Genomic DNA, 23,613 nt, shown 5'->3' with positions numbered 1-23,613 from the left:
GATGTTAATGGTCACATACACATGGTTAGCAGATGTTATTGGTCACATACACATGGTTAGCAGATGTTATTGGTCACATACACATGGTTAGCAGATGTTAATGGTCACATACACATGGTTAGCAGATGTTAATGGTCACATACACATGGTTAGCAGATGTTAATGGTCACATACACATGGTTAGCAGATGTTAATGGTCACATACACATGGTTAGCAGATGTTAATGGTCACATACACATGGTTAGCAGATGTTAATGGTCACATGGTTAGCAGATGTTATTGGTCACATACACATGGTTAGCAGATGTTAATGGTCACATACACATGGTTAGCAGATGTTAATGGTCACATGGTTAGCAGATGTTAATGGTCACATACACATGGTTAGCAGATGTTAATGGTCACATACACATGGTTAGCAGATGTTATTGGTCACATACACATGGTTAGCAGATGTTAATGGTCACATACACATGGTTAGCAGATGTTATTGGTCACATACACATGGTTAGCAGATGTTAATGGTCACATACACATGGTTAGCAGATGTTAATGGTCACATACACATGGTTAGCAGATGTTAATGGTCACATACACATGGTTAGCAGATGTTAATGGTCACATACACATGGTTAGCAGATGTTAATGGTCACATACACATGGTTAGCAGATGTTAATGGTCACATACACATGGTTAGCAGATGTTAGTGCGAGTGTAATGAAATGCTTGTGCTTCTAGTTCCGACAATGCAGTAATAACCAACGAGTAATCTAGCTAACAATTCCAAAACGACTACCTTATACACACAAGTGTAAAGGGATAAAGAATACGTGGTGTATCTGAGAAATGAACAACAGCCATGTTGTGGAACTACTATTAGCAATCAACTCATAGAATGGCAAAGACAATTACACTTTGACACTTTGACTATTTCTGTGACAATATTAACAGGGAAGGCCTCTAGACCTAAACCAAACTACAGTTCCCCTAGATATCCACAAGAAGGCAGTAGAGGTGTATTTTTCACAGTAACAAAGTCATCTCTCACACAGAGAGAGAGAGGGTGTATCTCAATAGTCTAGTGGCTTTTCTCTCCTTGTCTCTCTGCTTGCCTTTGTGCTGATTTCAAAATACAAGATAGGATAGCACACAGATAGCAATGTGAAGGATGGCTAATGGGCATTTGTCAAGTCATCTCATGTTCTATACAGATGAAGGAAAGGTGACATAAAAGGTTAGGAAGCCAAGCCAGACTATTGAGATGCATCCCCTACTGGACAAGCGTCTCCATAGTTACTGAAACAGCATGGGGATTTTAAGGGTCACATTCCGTAGTGAGTTGTTCTAAGTTCAGGGAAGCAAAGGCTTGTAAATGACATTCTTTTGGTTGAAAAGGTCAGACACAGTTAAACAATGTTAAATTCAATGAACCTGGACTAGCCTATCAAATGCTATATGCTTAGGCTAGTCAATGTTGTGACCTCAATATAAGTATATGTGTGGAAGGGCGAGCATGTTCATTTGGACCAGTGACCAAAGTTCCAGCGCTTAAAAGAACTCTTTGCACCAAACAGGAATGTTACAGCGCGTGAAGAGATTCCGACCAAGTCAGCACACAAACACATTGGGTCAACGTGTACCACCACCTCTATGCCACACACACACAATAACAACTAATATAAAGTGTATATTTAAACACAGGGCATGTGATCTTCTGTGTGACTCTTTAACGATGTTCTGATCAGTATTTGTCCTGTGGAATGCGAGGCGAGCTGGCAAACTCCTCCTGGCGGGAGGTCAGCATTACATAGAGGCTTTCTGGAACAACGGTGGCTTTTAAACACGTTGAAGTGTTTGACATAAGATGTGAAGTTGTACTTGTACGTGGTTATGTGTTGTTTTAGTAGCCTTCTGAGAAATGGCTCTAGGTATTGTCTAGCGCTCGCCAACAGGCTGCCAAGTGACGACTGCATTGAAAAATAGAAGTTTAATGGGTTACATTTTGGCTCCAGTCAATGCGGATGTTATTGCATCTGTGACGGATGACACGAACAGCTCTCGGCCAAAAGCAGAGTGTCAGAGAGTTCGGGAAACAATAACAGTAGAATAGATACTTTGTAACCAGTTTCAAATTGTTTCATCTAACCATTCGTTATCACGGATACAATGTATCGCCGCTTGACTCCGTTGAAAAATAAAGTTTCCTCACTGGAGAATGTTGGGTATTGTTTCCCTTAAAGCGACAGAGTACTTGTACACTGTGTCTGGTTGGGTAGCTGACTACTTGAGGGTGTACTGTCTCTTTAAAACGGGCATCCTCTCTGTAGCGTAGATTAGAGAAACCGGTGACTTTTTCAGTTTTGACGTTTGCAAAAACAACCTGCAGAAAATAAATTGTCGAGCGGCGACCTTTGAGTCTGGCTAGTTAAGAGCCCTAGGAGGCAGTTCCTCAGCCCGGGGTGGCAATTGGCTGCGCGTGCACTCACTGCGACTCCCCTCTTGTGTCTCGCTCGATCCATTTCCTATCACACGTTCTGTAAAATTTCCTACACACACGCGCACGAAGTCCGTCGGTGGCGTCGACAAATGTGAAGATTAACGAGGTTATCCTCCATTCGACCCGCGGAGAGAGAGAGGACCAGAAAGCACAGACTGCTGCGCCGACCTGCTTGCGTGTCGAGGCAGAAAGGGAGCTTGGCTCTGGCCAGCTGCGTTGTTGGACTGGATCGAATTGGACTCAGCGAAGAGCAGTAGGACTATATAAAGACAGGAGGGGAAATATGAGCGATAAACGGATGTCGCGGTGGTATTTTGGGGGGCTCGCCTCCTGTGGGGCTGCCTGCTGCACCCATCCTCTGGATCTCATCAAAGTAAGTGCTGGAGAGAGAACCCTAGAACCCCCTAGCAGGATTATAGCCGACCTACGGAGGCTGCAGGCCCGCTAGTCAGACAGCTGTTTACCTGGGAGACTAGGGACAACAAATTGCCCTAATTTCATCCTATATTAAAAAAGACTAAACGGGCTACTGGGATCTATCCAAACGGAACACAGCGCCCTGCTGATGATTGGAGAAAATAGGACAGAAAATGAATGTTGTAGAATCATTTTCTCTCTCTCTCTCCTCTAGCCTAGTGACATGACTGTGTATGTGTCGTCTGTGTCCGGCGGAGGTACGGGAAGCAGTGATCGGCCTCGTTAAGCGGGATCTCTCCAGTTCACTGACCGGCTAACCGCGCCGTTACGGTGCAAAGTAAACAGGGTTGGGCCTAGTCAAACTGTAGCGTTAAAGCCGTCTCAGCTAGTGTTGGACAGAGGGCAGTGGGTGGAGCTAGTGTTGGACAGAGGGCAGTGGGTGGAGCTAGTGTTGGACAGAGGGCAGTGGGTGGAGCTAGTGTTGGACAGAGGGCAGTGGGTGGAGCTAGTGTTGGACAGAGGGCAGTGGGTGGAGCTAGTGTTGGACAGAGGGCAGTGGGTGGAGCTAGTGTTGGACAGAGGGCAGTGGGTGGAGCTAGTGTTGGACAGAGGGCAGTGGGTGGAGCTAGTGTCGGACAGAGGGCAGTGGGTGGAGCTAGTGTTGGACAGAGGGCAGTGGGTAGAGAGAGAGAGCGAGAGAGAGAGAGAGATGTTTTTATTGATTAGCATTCTGCATAATGTGTATCCAAGTGAAATCTCATATCTGGTTTCACTGGACATCTTCATAGTTCTAAAAACCTATCAGAAATACACAGCACAACGTGTAAAGGCTATGGAGTTAAGACTGAAATTGACCACGTTTGACACAAACCTACTACCACACCCCGTTCAAAGACACAAATGTTTTGTCTTGCCCTCCCTCCGACTGGCACACATAAAACAATCTGTCTCAGTTGCCTCAAGGTTTACAAATCCTGCTTTAACCTGTTTCCTCCCCTTCATCTACACTGATGTGGATTTAACAAGTGATCAATAGGGGATCCTAGATTCACCTGGTCAGTCTATTTAATGGAAAGAGTTCTTAATGTTTTGTCCACTGTATTTGACTCTAGCCTAGCTTCTCTTCTTCTCCTGAAGCTAGCCTTGCTTAGCTTCTCTTCTTCTCATGAAGCTAGCCTTGCTTAGCTTCTCTTCTTCTCCTGAAGCTAGCCTTGCTTAGCTTCTCTTCTTCTCCTGAAGCTAGCCTTGCCTAGCTTCTCTTATTCTCCTGAAGCTAGCCATGCCTAGCCTAGCTTCTCCTCTTCTCCTGAAGCTAGCCATGCCTAGCCTAGCTTCTCCCCTTCTCCTGAAGCTAGCCATGCCTTGCCTAGCTTATCTTCTTCTCCTGAAGCTAGCCTTGCCTAGCCTAGCTTCTCCTCTTCTCCTGAAGCTAGCCATGCCTTGCCTAGCTTCTCCTCTTCTCCTGAAGCTAGCCATGCCTTGCCTAGCTTCTCCTCTTCTCCTGAAGCTAGCCATGCCTTGCCTAGCTTCTCCTCTTCTCCTGAAGCTAGCCATGCCTTGCCTAGCTTCTCTTCTTCTCCTGAAGCTAGCCATGCCTTGCCTAGCTTCTCTTCTTCTCCTGAAGCTAGCCTTGCCTAGCCTAGCTTCTCCTCTTCTCCTGAAGCTAGCCATGCCTTGCCTAGCTTCTCCTCTTTTCCTGAAGCTAGCCATGCCTTGCCTAGCTTCTCCTCTTCTCCTGAAGCTAGCCTAGACCTCAAACTATTTCTGGAAAATCATTCTAAATAAATTATTTTTAATTACCACAAATATTCCATGAAAAACACTAGGCTATTTATTTGGTTTGTCATTCAATGTATAGCAGCCTAGAGGTAGATAAATGGTGGTTCCTTCCCTGTCGTCTCTGACAGAGGTGAGAAGGATGAAGAACTGTAAGCTACCTGTGTGTGCACTGCGGAGGCCAATCAGAACGTTCAGAATCAGCAGCAGTTTGTTCTCCTGAAGCTAGCCGTGCCTCTCCTCTCTGACCTAGTGAAGCTAGCCATGCCTCTCCTCTCTGACCTAGTGAAGCTAGCCATGCCTCTCCTCTCTGACCTAGTGAAGCTAGCCGTGCCTCTCCTCTCTGACCTAGTGAAGCTAGCCGTGCCTCTCCTCTCTGACCTAGTGAAGCTAGCCATGCCTCTCCTCTCTGACCTAGTGAAGCTAGCCGTGCCTCTCCTCTCTGACCTAGTGAAGCTAGCCGTGCCTCTCCTCTCTGACCTAGTGAAGCTAGCCATGCCTCTCCTCTCTGACCTAGTGAAGCTACCTGTGTGTGCACTGCGGAGGCCTCTCCTCTCTGACCTAGTTCAGCTACCTGTGTGTGCACTGCAGAGGCCTCTCCTCTCTGACCTAGTTCAGCTACCTGTGTGTGCACTGCGGAGGCCTCTCCTCTCTGACCTAGTTCAGCTACCTGTGTGTGCACTGCGGAGGCCTCTCCTCTCTGACCTAGTTCAGCTACCTGTGTGTGCACTGCGGAGGCCTCTCCTCTCTGACCTAGTTCAGCTACCTGTGTGTGCACTGCGGAGGCCTCTCCTCTCTGACCTAGTTCAGCTACCTGTGTGTGCACTGCGGAGGCCTCTCCTCTCTGACCTAGTTCAGCTACCTGTGTGTGCACTGCGGAGGCCTCTCCTCTCTGACCTAGTTCCAACAACATACTGTTGTTACTACGCCTGTTTAGTCTGGCATGAAGTCAGTTGCCCTAGTAACACCCTGAGGGGAGGATCGGGATCTCACGTGTGTGTGTGTGTGTGTGTGTGTGTGTGTGTGTGTGTGTGTGTGTGTGTGTGTGTGTGTGTGTGTGTGTGTGTGTGTGTGTGTGTGTGTGTGTGTGTGTGTGTGTGTGTAACTTGAAACAACTTAACACCCACATCTATGTTATGGCATTGTCTTCCTATCAGTATTAGAATCTATTGAGTCATGACTGTAACAATGGAACAGTGTGTTGGTGATGTGACTCAGGACTAGCTGGAGGTCAGAGGTTAAATGCTGACTTTTTTTATTTTTGGAAAAGGCCCCAGCTCTGCATTTTTGACTTTCAGTGTCATTAGAGGAGATACTTACTATATCCTGACTATCTTCTCTAGTCATCAGAGAAGATGGTCAACAAACTCACTCACTTATTTGTTAGTTTTTTAAATGAATGAGTTATTTTGTTTGTTCATTCCTTCGGTCATTCATGCACTTTGGTTTTATTAGTTGGTTCAGTCATTCGTTCACTCATTGCACTGGAGAGGTTGTTGAGTACCAGCCAGGTCCTGTAGCAACCAGCTATCTGTGTCTGTACTCGGGGTGTGAATGATTATCTACTCACACCAGGGAGAGAGACTGTTATTTACAGTTAGTGAGAGGGAGTGGATGATGGAAAGAGAGAGGGAAGGAAAAATTATGAAATAGAGAATGAGAAAGAGATGGAGGGAGGGAGAGATGGAGGGAGGGACTGAGAGATGGAGGGAGGGACTGAGAGATGGAGGGAGGGACTGAGAGAGGGAGGGAAGGAGGGAGGGTGAGATGGAGGGAGGGAGTTTGTGTTCCATAGTTGAAGGCCTCGGTGGCCTTTTGAGCTCAAACAGTTCTGATAAGCCGGTGGGAGCGAGAGACGTGATTGGTCGGCTGGAGGCCACACTTGGAGCAGAGCCCAGTCGATAAAAAGCCCTCTGAGAAGAACAATACATTACACTGTCAGAGAGAGACATAAAGGAAGGAGGGAGAGAGTTCAAAGGAAGTCAGAATTACCCACCAATAACCTGTTCCCTGTACACACACCAGAATGTCAGTAATTGACATTCCAACTACTGCTACCACTACAACTGTCACAACCATATCTACAGCAATCTCCACTGACTCACTACTACTACTACATTATACTACTATCTCCACTGACTCACTACTACTACATTATACTACTATCTCCACTGACTCACAACTACTACTACTATCTCCACTGACTCACTACTACTACATTATACTACTATCTCCACTGACTCACAACTACTACATTATACTACTATCTCCACTGACTCACAACTACTACATTATACTACTATCTCCACTGACTCACTACTACTACATTATACTACTATCTCCATTGACTCACTACTACTACATTATACTACTATCTCCACTGACTCACTACTACTACTACATTATACTACTATCTCCACTGACTCACAACTACTACATTATACTACTATCTCCACTGACTCACAACTACTACTACATTATACTACTATCTCCACTGACTCACAACTACTACTACATTATACTACTATCTCCACTGACTCACAACTACTACTACATTATACTACTATCTCCACTGACTCACTACTACTACATTATACTACTATCTCCACTGACTCACAACTACTACTACTATCTCCACTGACTCACTACTACTACTACATTATACTACTATCTCCACTGACTCACAACTACTACTACATTATACTACTATCTCCACTGACTCACAACTACTACTACTGTCTCCACTGACTCACTACTACTACTACATTATACTACTATCTCCACTGACTCACTACTACTACTACATTATACTACTATCTCCACTGACTCACTACTACTACTACATTATACTACTATCTCCACTGACTCACTACTACTACTACATTATACTACTATCTCCACTGACTCACTACTACTACTACATTATACTACTATCTCCACTGACTCACTACTACTACTACATTATACTACTATCTCCACTGACTCACTACTACTACATTATACTACTATCTCCACTGACTCACTACTACTACATTATACTACTATCTCCACTGACTCACTACTACTACTACATTGTACTACTATCTCCACTGACTCACTACTACTACTACATTGTACTACTATCTCCACTGACTCACTACTACTACTACATTGTACTACTATCTCCACTGACTCACTACTACTACTACATTGTACTACTATCTCCACTGACTCACTACTACTACTACATTGTACTACTATCTCCACTGACTCACTACTACTACTACATTGTACTACTATCTCCACTGACTCACTACTACTACTACATTGTACTACTATCTCCACTGACTCACTACTACTACTACATTGTACTACTATCTCCACTGACTCACTACTACTACTACTACATTATACTACTATCTCCACTGACTCACTACTACATTATACTACTATCTCCACTGACTCACTACTACATTATACTACTATCTCCACTGACTCACTACTACATTATACTACTATCTCCACTGACTCACTACTACATTATACTACTATCTCCACTGACTCACTACTACTACATTATACTACTATCTCCACTGACTCACTACTACTACATTATACTACTATCTCCACTGACTCACTACTACTACATTATACTACTATCTCCACTGACTCACTACTACTACTACATTATACTACTATCTCCACTGACTCACTACTACTACATTTATACTACTATCTCCACTGACTCACTACTACTACATTATACTACTATCTCCACTGACTCACTACTACTACATTATACTACTATCTCCACTGACTCACTACTACTACATTATACTACTATCTCCACTGACTCACTACTACTACATTATACTACTATCTCCACTGACTCACTACTACTACATTATACTACTATCTCCACTGACTCACTACTACTACATTATACTACTATCTCCACTGACTCACTACTACTACATTATACTACTATCTCCACTGACTCACTACTACTACATTATACTACTATCTCCACTGACTCACTACTACTACATTATACTACTATCTCCACTGACTCACTACTACTACATTATACTACTATCTCCACTGACTCACTACTACTACATTATACTACTATCTCCACTGACTCACTACTACTACATTATACTACTATCTCCACTGACTCACTACTACTACATTATACTACTATCTCCACTGACTCACTACAACTACTAACACGCTGGCTGTCTGTCACGCTAGTGTGTCTCTGTCTGTCTGAGCGAGAGACAGTTCCACAGTCACTAAGAAATATCCACACTGATGACTGACTGTGATAATGGTAATGATGATGAAGATACAGTATATTGATCGTATTTGTAATGATGATGATGATGAAATAGTGATTTTGTGTGTGTGTGTGTGTGTGTGTGTGTGTGTGTGTGTGTGTGTGTGTGTGTGTGTGTGTGTGTGTAGGTCCACCTGCAGACCCAGCAGAAGGGGAAGATGGGGATGGTGAGCATGGCCATGCAGGTAGTGAAGAACGATGGAGCTCTGGCTCTGTACAACGGACTCAGCGCATCACTCTGCAGACAGGTAGGAGGATGGAGAGGGTGTGTGGTGGAGAGGGTGTGTGGTGGAGAGGTGGGAGAAGGAGAGGGTGTGTGGTGGAGAGGGGAGAGAGGGTGTGTGGTGGAGAGGGGGAGAGGGTGTGTGGTGGAGAGGGGGAGAGGGTGTGTGGTGGAGAGGGGGAGAGGGTGTGTGGTGGAGAGGGGGAGAGGGTGTGTGGTGGAGAGGGGGGAGAAGGAGAGGGTGTGTGGTGGAGAGGGGAAGAGAAGGAGAGGGTGTGTGGTGGAGAGGGGGAGAGAGGGTGTGCGGTGGAGGGGGGGGAGAAGGTGTGTGGTGGAGGGGGGAGAAGGAGAGGGTGTGTGGTGGAGAGGGTGTGTGGTGGAGAGGGGGAGAGGGTGTGTGGTGGAGAGGGGGAGAGGGTGTGTGGTGGAGAGGGGGGAGAGGGTGTGTGGAGGAGAGGGGGAGAAGGAGAGGGTGTGTGGAGGAGAGGGTGTGTGGTGGAGAAGGAGAGGGTGTGTGGTGGAGAGGGGGAGAGGGTGTGCGGTGGAGGGGGGGGAAGGTGTGTGGTGGAGGGGGGGAAGGAGAGGGGTGTGGTGGAGAGGGGGAGAGGGTGTGTGGTGGAGAGGGTGTGTAGTGGAGAGGGGGAGAAGGAGAGGGTGTGTGGAGGAGAGGGGAGAAGGAAGGGCGTGTGAAAGGAGAGGGTGTGTGGTAGAGAGGGGAGAGGGGGGAGAGGGTGTGTGGTGGAGAGGGGGGAGAGGGTGTGTGGTGGAGAGGGTGTGTGGTGGAGAGGGGGAGAGGGTGTGTGGTGGAGAGGGGAGAGGGTGTGTGGTGGAGAGGGTGTGTGGTGGAGAGGGTGTGTGGTGGAGAGGGGGGAGAAGGAGAGGGTGTGTGGTAGAGGGGGGGGGTGTGTTAAAGAGAGAATGGGTGTAATCCTGTAATGACAGTTCCATCTGTTCCAGAGATGGGTATATAGAACCTGAGTGTTCCAGGACCTCAGTTCCAGGCAGAAGGATCAGTATTCTGTTCCAGAGATAGGTATATAGAACCTGCGTGTTCCAGGCAGAAGGATCAGTATTCTGTTCCAGAGATAGGTATATAGAACCTGAGTGTTCCAGGCAGAAGGATCAGTATTCTGTTCCAGAGATAGGTATATAGAACCTGAGTGTTCCAGGCAGAAGGATCAGTATTCTGTTCCAGAGATGGGTATATAGAACCTGCGTGTTCCAGGCAGAAGGATCAGTATTCTGTTCCAGAGATGGGTATATAGAACCTGCGTGTTCCAGGCAGAAGGATCAGTATTCTGTTCCAGAGATAGGTATATAGAACCTGAGAGTTCCAGGCAGAAGGATCAGTATTCTGTTCCAGAGATAGGTATATAGAACCTCGTGTTCCAGGCAGAAGGATCAGTATTCTGTTCCAGAGATGGGTATATAGAACCTGCGTGTTCCAGGCAGAAGGATCAGTATTCTGTTCCAGAGATGGGTATATAGAACCTGCGTGTTCCAGGCAGAAGGATCAGTATTCTGTTCCAGAGATGGGTATATAGAACCTGCGTGTTCCAGGCAGAAGGATCAGTATTCTGTTCCAGAGATGGGTATATAGAACCTGCGTGTTCCAGGCAGAAGGATCAGTATTCTGTTCCAGAGATAGGTATATAGAACCTGCGTGTTCCAGGCAGAAGGATCAGTATTCTGTTCCAGAGATGGGTATATAGAACCTGCGTGTTCCAGGCAGAAGGATCAGTATTCTGTTCCAGAGATAGGTATATAGAACCTGAGAGTTCCAGGCAGAAGGATCAGTATTCTGTTCCAGAGATAGGTATATAGAACCTGCGTGTTCCAGGCAGAAGGATCAGTATTCTGTTCCAGAGATGGGTATATAGAACCTGCGTGTTCCAGGCAGAAGGATCAGTATTCTGTTCCAGAGATGGGTATATAGAACCTGCGTGTTCCAGGCAGAAGGATCAGTATTCTGTTCCAGAGATGGGTATATAGAACCTGCGTGTTCCAGGCAGAAGGATCAGTATTCTGTTCCAGAGATGGGTATATAGAACCTGCGTGTTCCAGGCAGAAGGATCAGTATTCTGTTCCAGAGATAGGTATATAGAACCTGCGTGTTCCAGGCAGAAGGATCAGTATTCTGTTCCAGAGATATGTATATAGAAAGATACACATCGCTCTTTTTTTTCAATTTGTTGTACTTTTTTTCTTCCCTCCCTCCCTCCCTCCCTCCCTCCCTCCCTCCCTCCCTCCCTCCCTCCCTCCCTCCCTCCCTCCCTCCCTCCCTCCCTCTAGATGTCCTATTCTCTAACTAGGTTTGCTATCTATGAGACAGTCAGAGACATGTTGAGCAGCAGTAACCAGGGCCCATGCCTTTCTACCAGAAGGTGCTGCTGGGGGCCTTCGGAGGTAGGGACACACAGACACACAGACACAGACACACAGACACAAACACACAGACACAGACACACACACAGACACACACACACAGACACAGGCACAGGCTTGCTCAACCACGCATGTATGCTGAACACACGCTGTGAACAGTCTGAGGGTAATGCTCACACACACACACAGTCTGAGGGTAATGCTCACACACACACAGTCTGAGGGTAATGCTCACACACACAGTCTGAGGGTAATGCTTACACACACACAGTCTGAGGGTAATGCTCACACACACACAGTCTGAGGGTAATGCTCACACACACACAGTCTGAGGGTAATGCTCACACACACAGTCTGAGGGTAATGCTCACACACACAGTCTGAGAGTAATGCTCACACACACAGTCTGAGTAATGCTCACACACACAGTCTGAGAGTAATGCTTACACACACAGTCTGAGAGTAATGCTCACACACACAGTCTGAGAGTAATGCTCACACACACAGTCTGAGAGTAATGCTCACACACACAGTCTGAGAGTAATGCTCACACACACACACACACACACAGTCTGAGAGTAATGCTCACACACACAGTCTGAGGGTAATGCTCACACACACAGTCTGAGAGTAATGCTCACACACACAGTCTGAGAGTAATGCTCACACACACAGTCTGAGGGTAATGCTCACACACACAGTCTGAGGGTAATGCTCACACACACAGTCTGAGGGTAATGCTCACACACACAGTCTGAGAGTAATGCTCACACACACAGTCTGAGAGTAATGCTCACACACACAGTCTGAGGGTAATGCTCACACACACAGTCTGAGGGTAATGCTCACACACACAGTCTGAGGGTAATGCTCACACACACAGTCTGAGGGTAATGCTCACAACACAGTCTGAGGGTAATGCTCACAACACACAGTCTCACAACACAGTCTGGGGGTAATGCTCACACACACAGTCTGGGGGTAATGCTCACACACACAGTCTGGGGTAATGCTCACACACACAGTCTGAGAGTAATGCTCACACACACAGTCTGAGAGTAATGCTCACACACACAGTCTGAGAGTAATGCTCACACACACAGTCTGAGGGTAATGCTCACACACACAGTCTGAGAGTAATGCTCACACACACAGTCTGAGGGTAATGCTCACACACACAGTCTGAGGGTCTGAGGGTAATGCTCACACACACAGTCTGAGAGTAATGCTCACACACACAGTCTGAGGGTAATGCTCACACACACAGTCTTGTATAGCCAACAATTCAGTCCCATTCAAAATCCTATTTTCCCTAACCTTATCTCTAACCTTATCCCTAAAACTAACCCGAGCTCCTAACCCTAACTTAATTCTAACACTAATGTTTACCTTAACCCGAAACCCCTAGAAATGGCATTTGACCTTGTGGGGACAAACAAAATGTCCCCAGTTGGTAAAATGTTAGTTATTTAATAATCCCACACTACTCTCTGTCATGCGTCTAGGTTGTACCGGCGGGTTCATTGGTTCTCCTGCAGACATGGTGAACGTCAGGTCAGAGAAACACCTTGTTAACACACAGCTCTCTTCCATTTTATGATAGTTATTCAATACTTATAGTTAGGTTGTATGATGTATATTAATGTCATGTTTTAACTAATACACTCGTTTTGCTCCTCAGGATGCAGAATGATGTTAAACTTCCCCCAGAGCTGAGGAGAAAGTGAGTGTTCCTGACCATTTAGACCACATGATGTGTTGTTGATCTGACAATGTCTAACTCTGTCTAACTCTGTCTCTCTCTCTCTGTCTCTCTCTCTCTGTCTCTCTCTCTCTGTCTCTCTCTCTCTGTCTCTCTCTCTCTGTCTCTCTCTCTCTCTCTCGGTCTCTCTCTCTCTCTCTCGGTCTCTCTCTCTCTCTCTCGGTCTCTCTCTCTCTCTGTCGGTCTCTCTCTCTCTCTCTCGGTCTCTCTCTCTCTCTCTCTCTCTCTCTCTCTCTCTCTCTCTCTCTCTCTCTCTCTCTCTGTCTCTCTCTCTCTCTCGGTCTCTCTCTCTCTCGGTCTCTCTCTCTCTCTCTCGGTCTCTCTCTGTCTCTCTCTCGGTCTCTCTCTCTCTGTCTCTCTCTCGGTCTCTCTGTCTCTCTGTCTCTCAGCTACAAACATGCTGTGGACGGTCTCTTCAGGGTCTTCAGAGAAGGTAGGAATGTGTGATTTGTACTCAAAAAGACGAATGCAAAAAACATTTGATAAAAAATAGAACGATAGAAAGCTTTTGTTTAAAAAAATTGCTACTGTTTGTATTCTGCTGCTCCCTGCTCATTACCCCCCCCTGTGAATGACCCCTGACCCTTCCCCTCTGACCTGTGTGTAGAGGGGGTGAGGAAGTTGTTCTCAGGAGCCACCATGGCCTCCAGCAGAGGAGCTCTGGTCACCGTGGGACAGGTACGACCGCACAGCACTGTGGGAAATGTAGTTTATTAATAGCGTTATGTATAGCAGTAGATTGTATGGATTAGGAGAGAGACTCTAGTTGGTTTTCTTTAGGTCTTCTCTTTATCTACTGATTTGTCTTTTGAATGTATTTGGAATTATAACCCATCTCATGTTCCTCTCTCCATTTCACCCTCTCTCTCTCCATCTCACCCTCATCATCTCACCCTCCTCGCTCTCTCCATCTCGCCCTCCTCTCTACATCTCGCCCTCCTCTCTCCATCTCGCCCTCCATCTCGCCCTCCTCTCTCCATCTCGCCCTCCTCTCTCCATCTCGCCCTCCTCTCTCCATCTCACCCTCATTATCTCACCCTCCTCGCTCTCTCCATCTCACCCTCCTCTCCATCTCACCCTCTCTCCATCTCACCCTCTCTCTCCATCTCACCCTCCTCTCCATCTCACCCTCCTCTCCATCTCACCCTCTCTCTCCATCTCACCCTCCTCTACATCTCACCCTCATGATCTCACCCTCCTCTCTCTCCATCTCACCCTCATCATCTCACCCTCCTCGCTCTCTCCATCTCACCCTCCTCGCTCTCTCCATCTCACCATCCTCGCTCTCTCCATCTCACCCTCTTCGCTCTCTCCATCTCACCCTCTTCGCTCTCTCCATCTCACCCTCTTTGCTCTCTCCATCTCACCCTCTTTGCTCTCTCCATCTCACCCTCTTTGCTCTCTCCATCTCCATCTCACCCTCTTTGCTCTCTCCATCTCACCCTCTTTGCTCTCTCCATCTCACCCTCTTTGCTCTCTCCATCTCACCCTCTTTGCTCTCTCCATCTCACCCTCTTTGCTCTCTCCATCTCACCCTCTTTGCTCTCTCCATCTCACCCTCTTTGCTCTCTCCATCTCACCCTCTTTGCTCTCTCCATCTCACCCTCTTCTTCGCTCTCTCCATCTCACCCTCTTTGCTCTCCATCTCATCTCCATCTCACCCTCTTCGCTCTCCATCTCATCCCTCTTCGCTCTCTCCATCTCGCCCTCGCTCTCTCTCTCCATCTCGCCCTCCTCGCTCTCTCCATCTCGCCCTCCTCGCTCTCTCCATCTCGCCCTCCTCGCTCTCTCCATCTCGCCTCGCCCTCCTCGCTCTCTCCATCTCGCCCTCCTCGCTCTCTCCATCTCGCTCTCTCCATCTCGCCTCCTCGCTCTCTCCATCTCGCCCTCCTCGCCCTCCTCTCCATCTCGCCCTCCTCGCTCTCTCCATCTCCCTCCTCGCTCTCTCCATCTCGCCCTCCTCGCTCTCTCCATCCTCGCCCTCCTCGCTCTCTCCATCTCGCCCTCCTCTCTCTCTCCATCTCACCCTCCTCGCTCTCTCCATCTCACCCTCATTATCTCGCCCTCCTCGCTCTCTCCATCTCACCCTCCTCGCTCTCTCCATCTCACCCTCCTCGCTCTCTCCATCTCACCCTCCTCGCTCCCTTCCCCCTCCATCTCCCTGTCTATATTTCTCTTTCTCTCCATATCTCCCTGCCCTTTCTCTCCTCCCTCCTCTCTGTAGTTGGCATGTTATGACCAGGCTAAACAGCTGGTGCTGTCTTCAGGCTTCATGGGCGATAACATCCTCACACACTTCCTGTCTAGCTTTATCGCTGTGAGTAACCAGGCTTCTTATTGGTTAAAATAGTGCAGAGTGCTGGTTGGATAGAATGTGATATGATAACAATGACATAGTTCATTGATGCAGTAACTCAATGAAAACAAATGATATGTCTGTCTGTCTGTGTCTGTCTGTCTGTAGGGAGGCTGTGCTACGTTCCTGTGTCAGCCTCTAGATGTGATGAAGACCAGGTTGATGAACTCTAAAGGAGAATACTCAGTAAATTACTCCATCCATCCCTCTCTTCCATCTCTCCATCCATCCCTCTCTTCCATCTCTCCATCCATCCCTCTCTTCCATCTCTCCATCCATCCCTCTCTTCCATCTCTCCATCCATCCCTCTCTTCCATCTCTCCATCCATCCCTCTCTTCCATCTCTCCATCCATCCCTCTCTTCCATCTCTCCATCCATCCATCTCTTCCATCTCTCCATCCATCCCTCTCTTTAATCTCTCCATCCATCCCTCTCTTCCATCTCTCCATCCATCCCTCTCTTCCATCTCTCCATCCATCCCTCTCTTCCATCTCTCCATCCATCCCTCTCTTCCATCTCTCCATCCATCCTCTCTTCCATCTCTCCATCCATCCCTCTCTTCCATCTCTCCATCCATCCCTCTCTTCCATCTCTCCATCCATCCCTCTCTTCCATCTCTCCATCCATCCCTCTCTTCCATCTCTCCATCCATCCCTCTTTAATCTCTCCATCCATCCCTCTTTCCATCTCTCCATCCATCCCTCTTCCATCTCTCCATCCATCCCTCTCTTCCATCTCTCCATCCATCCATCCCATCTCTTCCATCCCTCTTTTCATCTCTCCATCCAACCCTCTTTTTCATCTCTCCATACATCCCTCTCTTCATCTCTCCATACATCCCTCTCTTTCATCTCTCCATCCATCCCTCTTTTTCACCTCTCTATCCATCCCTCTTTAAACCCTATTTTCTTCCCTTCATCCAACTCTCTCACCATGTAACTGTGTGTTTCAGGGTGTGATACACTGTCTGAGAGTGACAGCTAAAGAGGGACCCATGGCCTTCTACAAGGTGAGACACACACACACACACAGACAGACACACTCACACACACACACACACACACACACAGACACAGACACACTCACACACACACACACACACAGAGTCCCAGAAACCCATCTAGCAGACCAGCCTAATAACCTTTGCTTTGTGTGACTGTCTTTCTGACAGAGACTATAGTTTCTAACTGATCTTGTAATCCTGGGTCTTCCTTATATATATATGAAGGCTGGGTCTATACTGGGTCTATATATATATATATATATGGGTCTTACCTATATATATGAAGGCTGGGTCTTACCTTATATATATGAAGGCTGGGTCTTACCTTATATATATGAAGGCTGGGTCTTACCTTATATATATGAAGGCTGGGTCTTACCTTATATATATGAAGGCTGGGTCTTACCTTATATATATGAAGGCTGGGTCTTACCTTATATATATGAAGGCTGGGTCTTACCTTATATATATGAAGGCTGGGTCTTACCTTATATATATGAAGGCTGGGTCTTACCTTATATATATATGAAGGCTGGGTCTTACCTTATATATATGAAGGCTGGGTCTTACCTTATATATATGAAGGCTGGGTCTTACCATATATATATGAAGGCTGGGTCTTACCTTATATATATGAAGGCTGGGTCTTACCTTATATATATGAAGGCTGGGTCTTACCTTATATATATGAAGGCTGGGTCTTACCTTATATATATGAAGGCTGGGTCTCACCTTATATATATGAAGGCTGGGTCTTACCTTAACATATATATGAAGGCTGGGTCTTACCTTATATATATGAAGGCTGGGTCTTACCATATATATATGAAGGCTGGGTCTTACCTTATATATATGAAGGCTGGGTCTTACCTTATATATATGAAGGCTGGGTCTCACCTTATATATATGAAGGATGGGTCTTACCTTAACATGTATATGAAGGCTGGGTCTTACCTTAACATGTATTTGAAGGCTGGGTCTTACCTTAACATGTATTTGAAGGCTGGGTCTTACCTTAACATGTATATGAAGGCTGGGTCTTACCTTAACATGTATATGAAGGCTGGGTCTTACCTTAACATGTATTTGAAGGCTGGGTCTTACCTTAACATATATATGAAGGCTGGGTCTTACCTTAACATGTATATGAAGGCTGGGTCTTACCTTAACATGTATTTGAAGGCTGGGTCTTACCTTAACATATATATGAAGGCTGGGTCTTACCTTAACATGTATATGAAGGCTGGGTCTTAACATATATATGAAGGATGGGTCTTACCTTAACATGTATATGAAGGATGGGTCTTACCTTAACATGTATATGAAGGCTGGGTCTTACCTTAACATATATATGAAGGCTGGGTCTTACCTTAACATATATATGAAGGCTGGGTCGTACCTTAACATATATATGAAGGCTGGGTCTTACCTTAACATATATATGAAGGCTGGGTCTTACCTTAACATATATATGAAGGCTGGGTCTTACCTTAACATATATATGAAGGCTGGGTCTTACCTTAACATATATATGAAGGCTGGGTCTTACCTTAACATATATATGAAGGCTGGGTCTTACCTTAACATATATATGAAGGCTGAGTCTTACCTTAACATATATATGAAGGCTGAGTCTTACCTTAACATATATATGAAGGCTGGGTCTTACCTTAACATATATATGAAGGCTAATGTGAATCCTGGGTAAAGGTCTTAATTTACACATCAGGGTCTTGAGTAATTTACCAAATCAGATGGAAGGGTATTGGCTGACTGTCCCATCCAGTGTCGGGGCCTAAACATATGGTCCAAGCCTGTCAATGGGATTACAAGGTTGTAATCAACTGTCCATCCCTGTGTAAAGGTCTTGACTAACTGCCCAATTGCATTGCAAGGTCTTAACCTACTGTCCAATCATGTCAGCATGTAGACCAACTGTCCATTCCCGTGTCAGGGTCTTGACTAAGTGCCCAATGTTCAATCACATGTAACAATGTTGGATAGGTCTTGACTGACTGTCCAATGACGTGTCAGAATGCTAACTAACTGTCAATGTGGTTACAGGGTCTTGTTCCTGCAGGGATCCGTCTGATTCCTCACACGGTGCTCACCTTCATCTTCCTAGAGCAGCTCAAGAACAACCTTAACATGTCATCATCTCCTGAGCACGCTCCATGACCTACGACCTTTTACCCTCTAGCCCCCTGTCCCCTGCAAACGTCAACCAATCACCTGTCACTGCCAGGTGCCACACCCCCCATGGCCTTGAGCTGTCCAATCACACAGAGAGTGGTTGTAGGGATGGAACGTCTGCTATGCTATCCTACAGCCCTCTTTAACCTGCTCTGGAAATCAACCAATCACCTGTCACTGCCACGGTGCCACACCCCCCCATGGCTCTGAGCTGTCCAATCACACAGAGAGGTGGTTGTAGGGATGGAACGTCTGCTATGCTATCCTACCCAGCCCTCTTTAATCTGCTCTGGAAATCAACCAATCACCTGTCACTGCCACGGTGCCACACCCCCCCATGGCTCTGAGCTGTCCAATCACACAGAGAGGTGGTTGTAGGGATGGAATGTCTGCTATGCTATCCTAATCAACCAATCACCTGGGAAAAAGACTACGAAGGAACTGCCTACACCTGCACCATCACAGCCTTGTCCACAGGAAGAGTTGTCATATGAACGCCAGTCAAACCCTGCTGTGACATCATCTTCATGTCTCTGTCATCATCAATAGTGCCATTCTCAATCGGGACTGCGCCTCAAATCATACACTATTCCCTATGTAGTGCATTACTTATGACCCTTAGTCTGTAGTGCACCTAACATGTAGCTCTGGTCAGAAGTAGTGCACTATGTAGGGAACATAGTGTCACCTGAGTTCACTCCCTAAACAGTGTTGATGTGTTTATACTGTAGCCTTCCACCATCATCATGTATGTATCACCCAAACCTGTTCCATTCCACACCACAGTCCTCATGTATTACTGGCAGTGTACTAGCTGTAAGTAATGTGAATCCTGCAGTGTAGTAGTATTATTACTAGTTGTCTTGTGTATTACTAAACTAGTTGTAGTAGTATGTATTACTAGCTGTCAGTGTAGTATGTATTACTAGCTGTGTACTAGCTGTAGTAGTATGTATTACAAGCTGTGTAATCAACTGTTGTCCCTGTATGTATTACTAGTTGTAGTAGTATGTATTACTAAGGTTTAACCTATGTATTACTAGCATAGTAGTATGTATTACTAGTTATAGTAGTATGTATTACTAGTTATAGTAGTATGTATTACTAGTTATAGTAGTATGTATTACTAGTTATAGTAGTATGTATTACTAGTTATAGTAGTATGTATTACTAGTTATATGTATTACTAGTTGTAGTAGTATGTATTACTAGCAGTGTAGTAGCTGTAGTAGTGTGTATTACTGTAAATCACTACCACATTCATCTTCCTAGAGTTTTAGCTGAAAACATCTCAGATACTGTCATCATCTCCTGAGCACGGTGACAACGACCTCTTCCTGTTCAGCCCACTGTAACAGCTGCAGGTAGCCAATCACCTGCCACTGCGTCGGTGCCACACCCCCAAGGTTGCCCTGTCCAATCCCACAGAGAGGTAGGTGTACATCTGTTGATGTGCCCGTCTGCAATGAAGATCCTTACCCAGCCCTCTGGATAACCTGCTCTGAAATCACTCAAATCACCTGTACTGTAGGTCAGTGCGATTCCTGTTCATAGCTCTGATGCTGTATTACTGTGACAGGAGATCAGTGGTATTCCTGTTCAGTGATGCTATTACTATAACAGATCAGTGCTATTCCTGTTCATAAGTGATGCTTATTACTGTGAAATCAGTGCTATTCCTGTTCATAGGTGATGCTTATTACTGTGACAGGAGATCTGTCATTCCTGTTCATAAGTGATGCCCACACCCCCATGGCTATTACTGTGACAGGAGATCAATGCTATTCCTGTTCATAAGTGATGCTTATTACTGTGACAGGAGATCAGTGCTATTCCTGTTCATAAGTGATGCCATTACTGTAACAGATCTGTGCTATTCCTGTTCATAAGATGCTTATTAGGGATGACAGGTCAGTGCTATTCTGTTCATAAGTGATGCAATCACTGTAACAGATCAGTGCTACACCTGTTCATAACATGCTTATTACTGTGACAGGAAGATCAGTGCTATTCCTGTTCAAACCCTGCTTATTACTATAACAGATCTTCTATTCCTGTTCATAAATGATGCAATAGTGACATTCTCAGTCGGGACTCCTGTTCATAAGTGATGCACTATTACTGTGACAGGTCAGTGCTATTCCTGTTCATAGGTGATGCTTATTACTGTGACAGGTCAGTGCTATTCCTGTTCATAGGTGATGCTTATTACTGTGACAGGTCAGTGCTATTCCTGTTCATAAGTGATGCTTATTACTGTGACAGGAGATCAGTGCTAAACCTGTTGATGTGATTTATTACTGTGACAGGAGATCAGTGCTATTCCTGTTCATAAGTGATGCTTATTACTGTAACAGATCAGTGCTATTCCTGTTCATAAGTGATGCTTATTACTGTGACAGTGTGCTATTCCTGTTCATAAGTGATGCTTATTACTGTGACAGATCAGTAGCTATTCCTGTTCATTACTAGTATTACTGTAACAGATCAGTGCTATTCCTGTTCATAGTGATGCTTATTACTGTAACGGTCAGTACTATTTGTTCATAACTGATGCTTATTACTGTGACAGGAGATCAGTGCTATTCCTGTTCATAGGTGATGCTTATTACTATAACAGATCAGTGCTATTCCTGTTCATAAGTGATGCTTATTACTAGACAGGTCAGTGCTATTCCTGTTCATAGGTGATGCTTATTACTGTGACAGGTCAGTGCTATTCCTGTTCATAAGTGATGCTTATTACTGTGACAGGAGATCAGTGTATTCCTGTTCATAAGTGATGTATTACTGTGACAGGAGATCAGTGCTATTCCTGTTCATAAGTGATGCTTATTACTGTGACAGTCAGTGCTATTCCTGTTCATAACTGATGCTTATTACTGTGACAGGAGATCATGCTATTCCTGTTCATAAGTGATGCTTATTACTGTGACAGGAGATCAGTGTATTCCTGTTCATAACTGATGCTATTACTGTGACAGGAGATCAGTGCTATTCCTGTTCATAACTGATGCTTATTACTGTGACAGGAGATCAGTGCTATTCCTGTTCATAAGTGATGCTTATTACTGTGACAGGTCAGTGCTATTCCTGTTCATAGGTGATGCTTATTACTGTGACAGGTCAGTGCTATTCCTGTTCATAGTGATGCTATTACTGTTATAGAGATAGTGCTATTCCTGTTCATAAGTGATGTATTACTGTGACAGGAGATCAGTGCTATTCCTGTTCATAAGTGATGTTATTACTGTGACAGATCAGTGCTATTCCTGTTCATAACTGATGCTTATTACTGTGACAGGAGATCAGTGCTATTCCTGTTCATAGTGATGCTTATTACTGTTACAGGTCAGTGCTATTACTGTTCATAGTGATGCTTATTACTAGTGACAGGTCAGTGCTATTCCTGTTCATAGGTGATGCTATTACTGTGACAGGTCAGTGCTATTCCTGTTCATAAGTGATGCTTATTACTGTGACAGGAGATCAGTGCTATTCCTGTTCATAAGTGATGCTTATTACTGTGACAGGAGATCAGTGCTATTCCTGTTCATAAGTGATGCTTAGTACTGTAACAGATCAGTGCTATTCCTGTTCACTACCAGTGATGGTTTTACTGTGACAGGAGATCAGTGCTATTCCTGTTCATAGGTGATGCTTATTACTATAACAGATCAGTGCTATTCCTGTTCATGTGATGCTTATTACTGTAACAGACAGGTCAGTGCTATTCCTGTTCATAGGTGACGCGTATTACTGTGACAGATCAGTGCTATTCCTGTTCATAAGTGATGCTGACTACTGTGACAGATCAGTGCTATTCCTGTTCATAACTGATGCTTATTACTGTAACAGATCAGTGCTATTCCTGTTCATAAGTGATGCTTATTACTGTAACAGGTCAGTGCTATTCCTGTTCATAACTGATGCTTATTACTGTGACAGGAGATCAGTGCTATTCCTGTTCATAGGTGATGCTTATTACTATAACAGATCAGTGCTATTCCTGTTCATAAGTGATGTTTATTACTGTGACAGGTCAGTGCTATTCCTGTTCATAGGTGATGCTTATTACTGTGACAGGTCAGTGCTATTCCTGTTCATAAGTGATGCTTATTACTGTGACAGGAGATCAGTGCTATTCCTGTTCATAAGTGATGCTATTACTGTGACAGGAGATCAGTGCTATTCCTGTTCATAAGTGATGATTATTACTGTGACAGATCAGTGCTATTCCTGTTCATAACTGATGCTTATTACTGTGACAGGAGATCAGTGCTATTCCTGTTCATAAGTGATGCTTATTACTGTGACAGGAGATCAGTGCTATTCCTGTTCATAACTGATGCTTATTACTGTGACAGGAGATCAGTGCTATTCCTGTTCATAACTGATGCTTATTACTGTAACAGATCAGTGCTATTCCTGTTCATAAGTGATGCTTATTACTGTGACAGGTCAGTGCTATTCCTGTTCATAGGTGATGCTTATTACTGTGACAGGTCAGTGCTATTCCTGTTCATAAATGATGCTTATTACTGTGACAGGAGATCAGTGCTATTCCTGTTCATAAGTGATGCTTATTACTGTGACAGGAGATCAGTGCTATTCCTGTTCATAAGTGATGCTTATTACTGTGACAGATCAGTGCTATTCCTGTTCATAAGTGATGCTTAT

At 45.3% G+C, this 23,613-nt stretch overlaps 1 pseudogene; it reads left to right on the top strand.

Moving 5' to 3' along the window:
• The first annotated feature begins 2,331 nt into the window (after positions 1–2,331).
• Positions 2,332–18,918, top strand: LOC124019367 (annotated as a pseudogene).
• The last annotated feature ends 4,695 nt before the right edge of the window (positions 18,919–23,613 follow it).

The sequence above is a fragment of the Oncorhynchus gorbuscha genome, unplaced genomic scaffold, assembly GCF_021184085.1.
Source record: "Oncorhynchus gorbuscha isolate QuinsamMale2020 ecotype Even-year unplaced genomic scaffold, OgorEven_v1.0 Un_scaffold_824, whole genome shotgun sequence".
In the NCBI taxonomy this organism is placed as follows: domain Eukaryota; kingdom Metazoa; phylum Chordata; class Actinopteri; order Salmoniformes; family Salmonidae; genus Oncorhynchus; species Oncorhynchus gorbuscha.
The sequence above is the reverse complement of the archived record's forward strand: the minus strand, read 5'-3'. Positions and strand labels throughout refer to the sequence as shown.